Source organism: Gigantopelta aegis, chromosome 10 (genome assembly GCF_016097555.1).
Source record: "Gigantopelta aegis isolate Gae_Host chromosome 10, Gae_host_genome, whole genome shotgun sequence".
NCBI lineage: Eukaryota > Metazoa > Mollusca > Gastropoda > Neomphalida > Peltospiridae > Gigantopelta > Gigantopelta aegis.
Genome location: NC_054708.1, coordinates 65,102,544 through 65,115,471, shown reverse-complemented (window position 1 = coordinate 65,115,471; position 12,928 = coordinate 65,102,544).

The following is a 12,928-nucleotide window of genomic DNA, read 5'->3' as shown; positions in this document are numbered from 1 at the left end:
ATTTTTTTTATTTAATTGGAGAGAAGGGTGACAAAGTGTGAGTGACGGAGAGCAGAAGGAAAAGTAGCTACGCATAGACGGAGGAAGCGGGAAGGAGGGGGCAAATGCCCCCCCCCCCCCCTCACACACACACACACACACTTTTCTTGATCGAATCTCAACAGCGATGGTTTATATATAGAGGATTCGTCACGAGTATTTTTTAATATGGGAAATATCAACCGAGGCTTCGTTAATCTGTATTTGTCGAGCCTTTGACGAGACAAATACAGATTAACAGGCCGAGGTTGATATTTCCCATATTAAAAAATACGATTGACGAATTCTATTTATCATATCACTGTCAATTTTGTTTATTTTTCACTTAAATGATTAATAAACAAAACCCCAACGCTCGGACGTGACAATTTGTTATGACGTATGAATACATGTACATGTCAATCACTCAGCTGGTAATCGGTTTGTCAATACACCTTGAAGGTTATCTATGCTTTCTGAAACTAGGTTAAAAACGGACAGAACGATTGTAGCTATTCAAACAATTTAATACTAATTTAACAGTTTTATATATAAACAATGAATTTATAATAAAATAACTGACAATAGCCAAATTTTTCAAAATAACTTTTCGCGGCATTTTGCTGAATACTACGTCATTGTCAGACATAGGCGTATCTACGTCACTGACCTATTTAAGGGCTTCATCAAGTTCAGTCGCCGTCGGAATCACTGTCAAAAATGATTCTTCGTTCTTTTATGGGGACAACAGGACTTTTAGGCTGAGCCAGATTTATTACGATGTTGCCCCCACTGATATTGCCTCCAAACATGGTGTTCACACCGCCGGAAATATTGATGATCTGTGATTATTTCGAATTTAAAAGTGTTGTCGGATTTCCTTCGAAGACGAACACGCGGGAACCAAACTTGAGGATTCACCAGATGTAGATATTGCGGACAGAATGTGCGACAGTTCTTTGTGTTGGTCGTGATTTATATGGCTGTATGCATTAACGGAATGAATATTTTTGTGTCCTGTTATCTGCATGTTTTAATGAGCAGGAACGTGATTGTCGTTCAGTTTTTGGACCAGATATTTGTGTGCAGAGTGGTTCGTCAGTCGTTTAGTGGTACAAATATTACCACTCGAACACATGTTTTTCATCAGTCCAGCAAGTTTATTTCTACCAATGCATTGCCCGAGGAACCACTGTTCTCCTGCTTTCGGCATACCGAGTGTGTGTGTGTGTGTGTGTGTGCGTGTGTAGCAATGTAGAATGGGTCGTCAGCACAAAAGTTTCGCTGTCGTTTTCAAGAATAAAACTTGAAAACTTCAACGGGACATCGAAGGGGATTTTGTGTGTTTGCCCACATTTTTGGAATAACGCCTCTGCAATCGCGGGGATTTTCTCATACTTTGCATACTTGCAAAAGACAACTTCAAAAGACGCCATGTTTGTTCGTCAACAATTTTGACAGCTGAAAATAGTTCCACGTTTTGGTATATAATTTGCGTAATAATGTAATTTGCATACTTATGTTCTAAATATTTGCATACTTATGTCTCAAAATATGTGATTTATGTAATGGGCGTGCCCAATGCTATTCCTTAGTAGTGATATGATAAATATATATATATATATATATATATATGTGTGTGTGTGTGTGTGTGTGTGTGTATCCCCATTTTTGGCGCCTTCCTACACCATTCCTACGGTAAAAATAGGCACACAGACACATAAAAACATACGTTAGTATTTTATCATGAGTACACACACATACACACACATAATAATTATATACATAGAGGATACTCCCTGAGTGTCTTTCTGACGCCATATAACCGTAAATAAAATGCGTTGAGTGCGTCATTACATAAAACATTCCTTCCCTGAGTGTATTGTGATATCATAATTTATCAGCACGAGTTGATAAAAGTATGAAATCCGAGGATTGCCGAGTGCTGATAAATTATATCACAAGACACGACGGGGGTATTCTTTTTATCATCCATTATCATTATTTTCATTTGCGACAATTGTAAACAATGTCAGTAAAGTGGGTTGAATTTCAATATATTTGGTAGCGGTAGACTCGTTAACAGAACAACAGTGGCGTGATGTCACTAATGATAGGTTTAGTGTGGAAACATACACAGTGATGTAACAAAAGAAGCGATATCTCCTAGGAGAATATTGCAAATGATAGTGCCAGCGATATCTCCTACAAAAGCCTTTAATGGATGATAAATATACATATACATGTACATACGCATACATATACAGATGCACATACGCAGACATACAGATATGCATATACATATACATATATGGCATCATTTATCTACATAAATAATATTTTTTAAATACAGTCGAAAATATTTTTCTTTGTTTTCAAAGATTTCAACTTTACAAAGTTAAATAATAAATGATTTCTTATTTCGGGTGATTAAAAAGAACATACCTTTTGGAATTCTATCTGAAAAATACAATTAATATGAAATCAGTGTGATAGCTATATTCTTGCGTCTGCCTTTCAAGCTGCAATCTTTAACATATGTTTGAATATACTCAACACATCACTTAAGGACCAGTACATGATTTGGTCAGTTTTTGCTGTGTTATAATATGTTAGCAGGTTATCACCACTGATAGTTTCTAAACGTAACAGGTGTTAACAGTGAACAAAAATACAAGCTTTGTCTGTTTGGGGCGGGATTTAGTTCAGTCGGTTGAGTGCTCGCTTGGTGTGTTTGCATCGCAGGATCGAATCACCTCTGTGGATCCATTCAACTGATTGGGGGGGGGGGGGGGGGGGTTCGTTCAATCCAGTGCACCACAACTGGTTCGTGGTATGTGCTTTCCTGTCTGTGGGATCCTTTGCTAATAATGAAAAACAAATGTAGCGGGTTTTCTCACTAAGACTACATGTCAAAATAGCCAAATGTTTGACATCCAATAGCCGAAGATTAATAAATTAATGAGCTCTAGTTGTGTCGTTCAACAAGACAAACTTAAACTTAAGCTTTCTAAAACCAAAACCTAATGTATTTTGCATTATATATAAAGAAAAATGTTAAAAACATCTACTTGCGTTTATTAATGTTTTTAGTATAGTAAAATATTTAGACTATATCGTCGTTTTGTTTTCTTCTAGTAATGTGTATTGCAGGTTCACGCTTTTCAAAATACGGATCTGAGTTACCTTGGAATCGGAATTCCTTTGAAACAAATAAATACACCAGGTGTAAGAAAACAAAAACAAAAAGATGAAATGTGTGTGTGTGTGTGTGTGTGTGTGTGTGTGTGTGTGTGTGTGTGTGTGTGTTTGTGTGTGTGTGTGTGTGTGTGTATTTCTAAACTTGCCGCCTGCATATTATTGTCAAAATTCCTGGTGAAGAAACTTAATTTTTATTAACTAAATGACACTTCTACCAAATAATACAGTTGGTGACTTGTTTAGTTATAGAACTGGTCACTGGAATTGTTAGTTATATAATACATATAGCCAACAGATAATACCCGCAGATGCTGGTCAAACATACGTTTATTAAAACAAGATGCGTTTGTATTTAGCAAAATATACAGCACTGCTAGTCGAGATAGCAGCTTTAAGTTATTTAAGTTAGTTAATTAATTGGTAGGAAATTAAAATGAAAAACATTGTATCCAACAGCTTTGTTATAATTATTTTAGATCATTATCTTTCCGTGATACAAACAAATCTTATTTGGGATCATTTGTAATACTGTAGTATTGGTAATGAGTTTGTAATCATGTCATTGGTGCGCTCACATTAACAACTAATCGGTCGTAGGAGGTGCATACGACGAGAACCAAGTTGTAAGAGCTCTCAGACTAGCAATTGGACAGTCATAAATGTCGTAAGAGCAGAAAGTTAGCAAACTTTGTGCTGGCAGTTGGTAGTTTGAGTCTAGCATAAGTAAAGGGTTGTGTTCTGGAAACTAATACGTTTCTGAATAGGGTTTTATAACATAATCGAATCTTACTGTGTATTGGTTTCACTATTCCTTCGTAGGTGTTTCGTGGGTGCTTGTGGAATGTGAGTAAAGCATATTTTATCATACCAGACTTTTTGGTTTTGATTTTTCTTTTTTTTTTGGTTTTGTTTCTTTCTTTCTTTCTTTTTGGTTGCTGATGATGCGTTACAAACACGTGTTTTGGCTGAGAGAATCACTACAAGTGTACACTCACTTGACTTAACAAGATATCATCTGTACTGAAGCTGTTATCAGCGAATGTTAACAACTTACCTATTATGTCTGGCACTATAAATACACCCAAGGAGTCGCTGACAAGAATGCCTAAAACAATTAAATTAGATATACGTGAACTACTGCATTTTATCGCTGTGGGATAAATAAAACACACTTAAAGGAAGGGACAATTAAAGCATTTGACTTGGTATGCATATTCAACGATATATAATACACATTACTGCTTAATATCAACAAGTATAATCGTATACTAGTAGTTAATTAATAAAACGGTTAAATGTGATGGCTATTATATATAACGGGCGCAGTTATTTTGTATCATCCCAGTGAATACGCCCTCTGGCGAGCTGGTGGTTACGTAATACCTAACGTGTGACGTCAGGAATTAGTCTTCGAACTGAAGAAACAAAACATACCTGATTTTTGCGGATGTATCGCAATATTCTGTAATAATTGTCATGCCAGTAAGCCAGCAACAATTATATATTTATGTTTAATACAAAATAAACCACCATTGTCAAAGTGTTGAAATAACTGTATAATGGTTTGTACATAAATTAACCCACGTACTGAAATAATAATCGGAGTGTTTTCTTAGTTAATTGGTCTTTTTTTCCGTGGCCTATACCTGTGGTTCCTGATTGGCAGGTGTATATTTAGACGGTACCCAGACACTGTCTAGACACACTAAAAAGACGTGCCTCTTTTATTAAGATCACAGGGTATTGTGTGTTAACCGTACGGACACCCCTCTAATCGTAATCGATCAGCCGTCTGCTTTATTACTGTAAGTAATTCTGTAAAACCCTTGATTAAGTAGACTTTCCCATCTAAAATCACAAAACTGATCAATTACATAGTCCCAAAGAAAAGAAAATTATCACTTGGGTATCGTGAGTGGTCGTTTTTGCTCGAACGTAGCATACCAATAGGCCTAATAATATGCTTTTTTTTTCTTTGGATATTAAAAAAATGAGAAATACTATAACTCCATTTCGTTCTATTGATGCAAACTGAAATATATTTAGTTAAATAGTTTATTATACTATCAAGTCATTTATGTTGTTTTACAAGTCAGGTTGATGAAAGCGAAGCGCCTTGTCGTAAATTAGAGCGTTTGTTTACACTGTGCATAGAGCAGATGGACGGAGCTGACGTCATGTCATGTCATAGGGTTTTACGTGCACATTCAGAACAAGCTGTTGTAGCGCACGCCTGTCGTGGGCACAAGAGCCGGTCTTGGCCGGCTCCTCCGTCCATGACAGGAAAGGTGGGGGGAGGGGAGAGGAGGGACCGCCTGCACTGGCAGGTGCAAGGGAGCACCAGCAGCCCGATCAAATCGGTAGCAGGCGGGTGGTGCGGGGGGGGTGTGCTAGGGTGCGCAATTTTGATTGAGGGAATTTGAGGCAATTTTGAACGGTCGGTCGAAAGGTAAATGGCCGAGCTAATATAGGTTTTGATAGTGAATCGAGAGTAGCTCGATAATTTTATACCTCTACGATGCTGTGGTGTCTCTCTAGGTTGCCCATAGGGCCCTTATAAAGGGTCTGACCGCTTCACTTCGCCCCAAGCTATACCACCGGACGTCACAAAAACGAAACAAAATGGCTGCCCCCCAGTGCAGGAATAATCATGTTTTTTTATTAACTCTAAAATTACGCGTTTTTCATTTGTTAAAGTGTCAGTATGTGTTGGTGGTCCGGGTATGCATCTTTCTAACACATAAATCTCTTGTTTGAGTTTACTCTACCTTTAACAAAAAGTCGTACCCTCAAGGGCACGGTATGTGGCCTATTCCTCTTTTTTTAAAGTTTTGATTAAACTGGTTACGATAAATAAAAAAATAAAATAAACCAAAACATTCCAGTGATAAGCTACAGTACATGGTTGAATGCTAATCTTGGCTCTTGTATCAATATAAAACTCATTCCTCTACAATAATTCTCAACTGACGTCTTATCGACTAATAATTATAAAAGTTTTATTTTTAATTTAATCCTAAATTTGTTTGACACCCAACAGATGTATTTATTTTTGTGCTGGGGTGTCGTTAAAGCAACATAACCGGAGTTTGCTGCATTTTAAGATGTTTCCGACTAATAAAATATTTCTACGATTAAACTTACATATTAAATATATTTTCTTGTTTAGAATATCAGTGTCTGTATATTCAATGTGTTTCTGGTCGTATTAATATTTGTAAGAAGCTCAAACTAGATTTTGTCTTCAAATAATTTCGTACGTACGAAAAAATAATTTTCAGAAAATAAAATGAAATTTAATCTAGTACAAATATTAGAACGATCAGAAACACGTTTAATATACAGCCACTAATATTTTACGTAGAAAAATATATTTGATATGTAATTACAATCGTTAAAAGGTATCTGTTAGTCAATATCATCTTAAAAATTGCAGCAAACTCAGGAATGTCCATTTAAACATTCATTCATTCTTATCGATTAATATTCTGTCTTCTCCAGTATTTAATGCTATAGCTAGCTTGATTAGCGGGGGTGGGGTAGGGCTGTTGGATTGTTCCTTAGCGTTGTTTGTCAGTCATTTGCATACCTGTGCATCATCTTATTTGAACTGGATCTTACATTGATCAGTGAATCTCCGTTACCGATTTCAAATGTAAGACAATGCTCAGCCATGTTCTCGATGTAAATGTGGCCGTTGAAACATTTTCTTCTAGCAGCATCAATGTCGTCGGCGAGTATGTCTATGGCTGGTATGTACTGGGTTCCTATCAGAGTACTGGCTCTAAGCCACAGTGTACGCTTCAACTTAATTGGAAGATGTATAGCATATCGACCACCGATTCACCTTTGCACTGGTATATGCAATCCTGTGTGTAGGGGTGTGTGTAATTTTTGGCATGCTTCCATCAGAGAACTGTTCAAGCACGCCTGTCATGGGCACAACCTTTGACTGCGCCAGAGTTCTGTCCATGACAGGGAGGGGTTGATTTCGAGTCTATGGTTTTAAGTTTTGTTTAGTACTGGCTAATTGATAAATAACAAAATGTGTATAAATATACATATATAACAAAATAAATGGGGGAAATCAAAACAAAAACACAAAAAAGAAGAAAGAAGACCAAACAATAGTTGTTAATAACTTAGATGGGAAAGCCGAAAAGGATAAAGGTAAATTGTGCCAGTTTGTGTGGGTGTCCAAATACAAAATAGAATCTTGGATAACCAATAAAGAGTCGAAGCCAATTCTATATGCAATGTTGATGTACGAAAGTGTTATATAAATGGATTCGTTGTACATTGTACATGCAGGGGGCGGGATCTAGCTCAGTCAGTAGAGCTCGGGATCTAGCTCAGTCAGTAGAGCTCGCGTCCGAGATCCTTTGATCACAGGACCGACAGCCCCTCGGTGGATCCATTGTCTTATAGATAAACACGTTTTCCTGTCCCAGCCAGTCTACCTTCACTGATCTACCAAGGGTCATGGGCATAACTTGTGGGGTAGTGCATATAAAAGATCACTTGCAACTAATGCGAAAATGTTGCGGGTTTCCTCTCCAAGACAATATGTCAGAATTACCACATATTTGACATCCAATATCCGATGATTAATAAATAAATGTGCTCTAATGATGTCGTTAAACAAAATAAATTTTAACTATAACTTCAACTGTACATATATGCATATACAGGAGTAGCCCATATGGCAGCAACGATTTTCTTTTGGTTGGTAGCAGCTGGGTTCAAATCCCTGTATTGGTAGACGTAACGTGGAGGTAGCAGGTTCCTTTTTTGTTATTATTACTCAAAAATGTCTTCTGTGCACAAGGCCAGACTAATACATGGGGAGGTGGATAAGCGGTGGTAGGTCTGAAAGTGATGTTTGTATGTACGTGCTTTACCACACGTTGTATCGTTAAACAAACAAAACAAAAAAACTAATAATAATAATAAACTAAACTAAAATTATTTTTAAAAACCCACCAACATTGATGTATATTCAATTTGTGTCCGATTGTAGTTTGTAAAATGCAGTTTGTGAAACAACAAATATTATGACAACCAGAATGATCTTGAATATACAGAAACAGATATTCTAAACAAAAAAATGATTTTTAAGACGTAATGTAAATCCTTAATCCAAAGCATATTATAATTCAACAAATACAAGACAGTCTGTTTAATGCTGCGATATCGTTAAATTCATTCATATATTAATACTGAACATACGATATGTAGTAAACTTACCAAGTTGAATAATTACTAATTCTATGGACAGGATCATGATTACGTTGAAGATCGTCCAGAAATAATTCATAAAAAGGCGACATTCGACAGTTCAAATAGATAAGGACCAAATATCACATGTCAATTTTCTCACGTCTCTTCCAATGTTTTTTTTCAGGAAGTTCACCCAGTCCATCTTGTATGTGTGTGTGTGTATATATATATGTGTGTGTGTATATATATATATGTGTGTGTGTGTGTTTGTGTGTGTGTGCGCGTCTATATATATATATATATATGCGTGTGTGTATGTGTGTGTCTATATATATATATGTGTATGTGTGTGTCTATACGTGTTGTGTGTGTCTATATATATATATATATATATATATATATATATATATATATATATATATATATATATATATATACTCTTCAAAAAAAGAAACGCAAAAGGGTACAAATGGGTTATAACTCCGATTTTATGTTTCCTACCGGTTCATGCTTTGTGAATATAAGGTCATTGCATGTCCCAAACACATTCCCACGGTTACATTCGATAAAACGCAGCTACTGTACAATAAAGTTCCAAAATGTGAATATTCGCAAAAACGCAGCCACGTGCAAACCATGTCACTACTGCACGTGCGTTGTCTGCACGTGCAACATGAACACCGACAGTATGAAAGTGCAGGGTGTTCGCTTGCCTGGCCTCTGTATCTGGCCGACAGTTGACAATCCAGGACATGCCACGTCTCAGTGAACCGCAGAGAAACAATGCCATCGGCCGACTAGACGCAGGCGAATCCAGAACGGCCGTTGCCAAGGCATTCCATGTGTCCCCAAGCACCATCTCCAGACTGTGGGACCGTTACCAGCAACATGGATCAACACGTGACCTCCCTAGATCCGGTCGACCACGGGTCACTACCCCCGGGCAGGACCGCTACATCCGGGTACGCCACCTTCGTGAACGATTGACTACTGCCACCTCCACAGCCGCAGCAATACCAGGTTTGCGCAGGATATCCGACCAGACCGTACGGAACCGCCTACGTGAGGTAGGAATTCGTGCCAGACGTCCAGTTCGAGGTGTCATCTTAACACCACAACACCGTCGACTCCGACTGCAGTGGTGCCAGATTCATCGACAATGGCCTCAACTGCGATGGAGACAGGTGTGGTTCAGTGACGAGTCCCGATTTCTGCTCCGACGTCATGATGGAAGATGTCGCGTGTATAGGCGTCGTGGTGAACGTTATGCGGCAAACTGCGTGCAGGAAGTGGACAGATTCGGCGAGGGTAGTGTCATGGTGTGGGCAGCCATCTCACACACTGGCAGAACTGACCTGGTCCACGTGCAGGGCAACCTGAATGGACAGGGCTACATTGACCAGATCCTCCGGCCACACATCGTTCCAGTTATGGCCAACGCCAACGCAGTGTTCCAACATGACAACGCCAGGCCTCACACAGCACGTCTCACAACGGCTTTCCTACAGAACAACAACATTAATGTCCTTCCTTGGCCATCGATATCACCGGATTTGAACCCAATTGAGCATCTATGGGACTAGTTGGACCGACGCCTCCGACAGCGACAACCACAGCCCCAGACCCTGCCCGAGCTGGCAGCAACCTTGCAGGCCGAGTGGGCCACCATCCCCCGGGACGTCATCCGTACTCTGGTTGCTTCAATGGGCAGGCGGTGCCAGGCAGTTGTCAACACACGCGGAGGCCACACCCGGTATTGACTCCAGATGACCTTGACCGTGGTGGTGTGTCCTATCACTTACTCACAATGGACTAGAGTGAATTGTGAACAATCCTGCAACATTTGGTAATTATCGGACTCACCATTCAATAATTAAATCAATTCTCCAAATGTTACGACAATGTGGTTTTGCGTTTCTTTTGTTTGTGTGTGGTGTGTGGTGTGTGTGTGTGTGTGTGTGTGTGTGTGTGTGTGTGTGTGTGTGTGTGTGTGTGTGTGTGTGTGTGTGTGTGTGTGTGTGTGTGTGTGTGTGTGTGTGTGTCTGTGTCTGTGTCTGTCTATCTAATGTATTAGGCCTATACCGAATGTGTGTCGGGCTAGCTAGCGTATGTGGTGTCAGTGTACGCATTTAATACAATAGTACAGGACTCCGCAGGTTATTATGCTCACGGGCCGCTTAAATTAGCTTCTTTTTTTTAAATCAAAATATAAAAATAATAATAAATAAATAAACAAATAAATAAATACAGCTGCCAATGTATAGTGTTTCCCACAGGGAATGCCTTTTTTCATACTATGGAATTTACTACTCTGCATTGAGCAGAGATATGGTCTTGATCACAGATAAATAGTTTTTGTTTTGTTTAACGACACCACTAGAACACATTGATCTATTAATCATCAGCTATTGGTTAGTTTGTTTTGTTTAACGACACCACTAGAGCACATTGATCTATTAATCATCAGCTACTGGTTAGTTTGTTTTGTTTAAAGACGCCACTAGAACACATTGACTTATTAACATTGGCTATTGGATGTCAAACATTTGGTAATTTTGACAACAGTCTTCGAGAGAAAATTCGCTACATTTTTCCATTATTAGCAGGGGATCTTTTATGTGCAGACAGGATAGTACATATAATATCATGGCCTATCATATACCAGTCGTGGAGCACTGGCTGGAACAAGATGATCATAGATATCGTTTTTCTCATTCAGATTGAAAGCACACATTGATGTAATCAGTTAACATTGGAAAGGTGAAAACTGTTGATTCGTGTTATCGTCAGTGATGACCTCCATATTTTTCTCCTTGGACAGTACAGCCTTGCAATTCAAACAGAAGCACTGGTTTTCGAATTCCATCATTCTTTAACAATACTTCAACATCTGAATTTGGAGTGGTTCACACAACAGTTGAGGTAAAGGTCTGCTTACAAATCTTGCAAGCAATTCAGTAAAATATATAAGCTTATGTTAAAGTTCAACTTGTGAAAGCCACCGACATTAAAAATTATGGGATAACATCTTTCCAGAAAAAGTACTGGCACTATTCAACCACAAAGTCTACATGTATTTTAATGTGCCATATATTGCTGTAATCTTTCATCATCCATTTCTCATTGCCTCTAAGTAACTAGATGAAAACAAATCAGTTGAAGACATACCCTGGTGGGTTTGTTTTCACTGAATACATGAGCAACAAATCCAAAACATTCTTCTCTGCTCTTTCATTTCATGTATAGTTATTTCCATGCTTATATTCAATTAATGTTCCAGCATGCTGACTTAAGGTCTAAATACTTATCTAATTTTTTTTTACTTAATTAACATTTAAAATATATACCATTTTTCACACTGTTATTGAGATAGTGATATTTAAAACGTTGTGAGATTTTGTTTGTCAAGACTTCATTAGCATATACTATTTCAACAATTCTTCATATTTTATTATATTAAGTGTACTTTGTGTTAACACATTACTACAATGTGAACAGCATCTTCATTCACTCTTCCATAGAAAGTATATATACTGATAAATTTTTTTCATAAAGTAGGTTGTGGTTTTTTCAAATGTTCAATGAGAGCAGGATGTGAAGATTATCAGTATCACACTAGTCGGGATCACTTCGTAACACCAATTCATTTGGTCTGCAATATTTTTCACATGACCATGTACACAGACAAAACCACTTACATGTTTTTTCTGGTTTCTATATTCCACAAATGTATTTCCTGTCGGGAACCCAGATCCCACATATATGGTTTTGTATTTAATACATACATTAACTAAATTGGAAATTTCTTTCCAAACAACTGTTAACGTGACTAGCTGATACCAGTGATTTTCCAGTATACTCAACTATGTGAGAGGTTGCACATTTCTTTTTGCACGGGATGCCACTGTATAATTTGTTAATGCTGTCGATATTTTTGCGGCCTGAAACGTGTTCTTATCGTTAAGGGTATTCCCCATAACCTTGTGTTTAAATAGTAGCATTGTGTTTGGAAACGTAGTTCCAGCTGTTGATTGGAATATGGAAAAGTGCATTTGATGTTTGTATTCAGGACTATATTTACATAGTAAGATTTAATGTAATAAACATAAATATACAGAGGAAGATTTTAATACAGGTTTAATGTCAGCTATGTCTTCCAATCTATTAAAAAAATACACAAGTATTGCTTAAAATGACAGATATCAAAGACAACAAATATATTGATATATACTGAAATATAAAACATATTTTATATAATTTATACAGATGATCTCACCGTATTCTGTTCCCAACTGTATGCATTGTCGGGAGTGAAATGCCATCTTATGCAGCTGTGGTCTATAAAAACAATTATTATACTCTGTGTGTTGTACTTCATTTAGTGTTAATTCAATAGTAGATGTAATAACATATTTCAAACCTGTACAGTATATACAAATACATTTGTAGACATTTTAAATTTTAGCTAAAGAACATAAGGAGATAATTC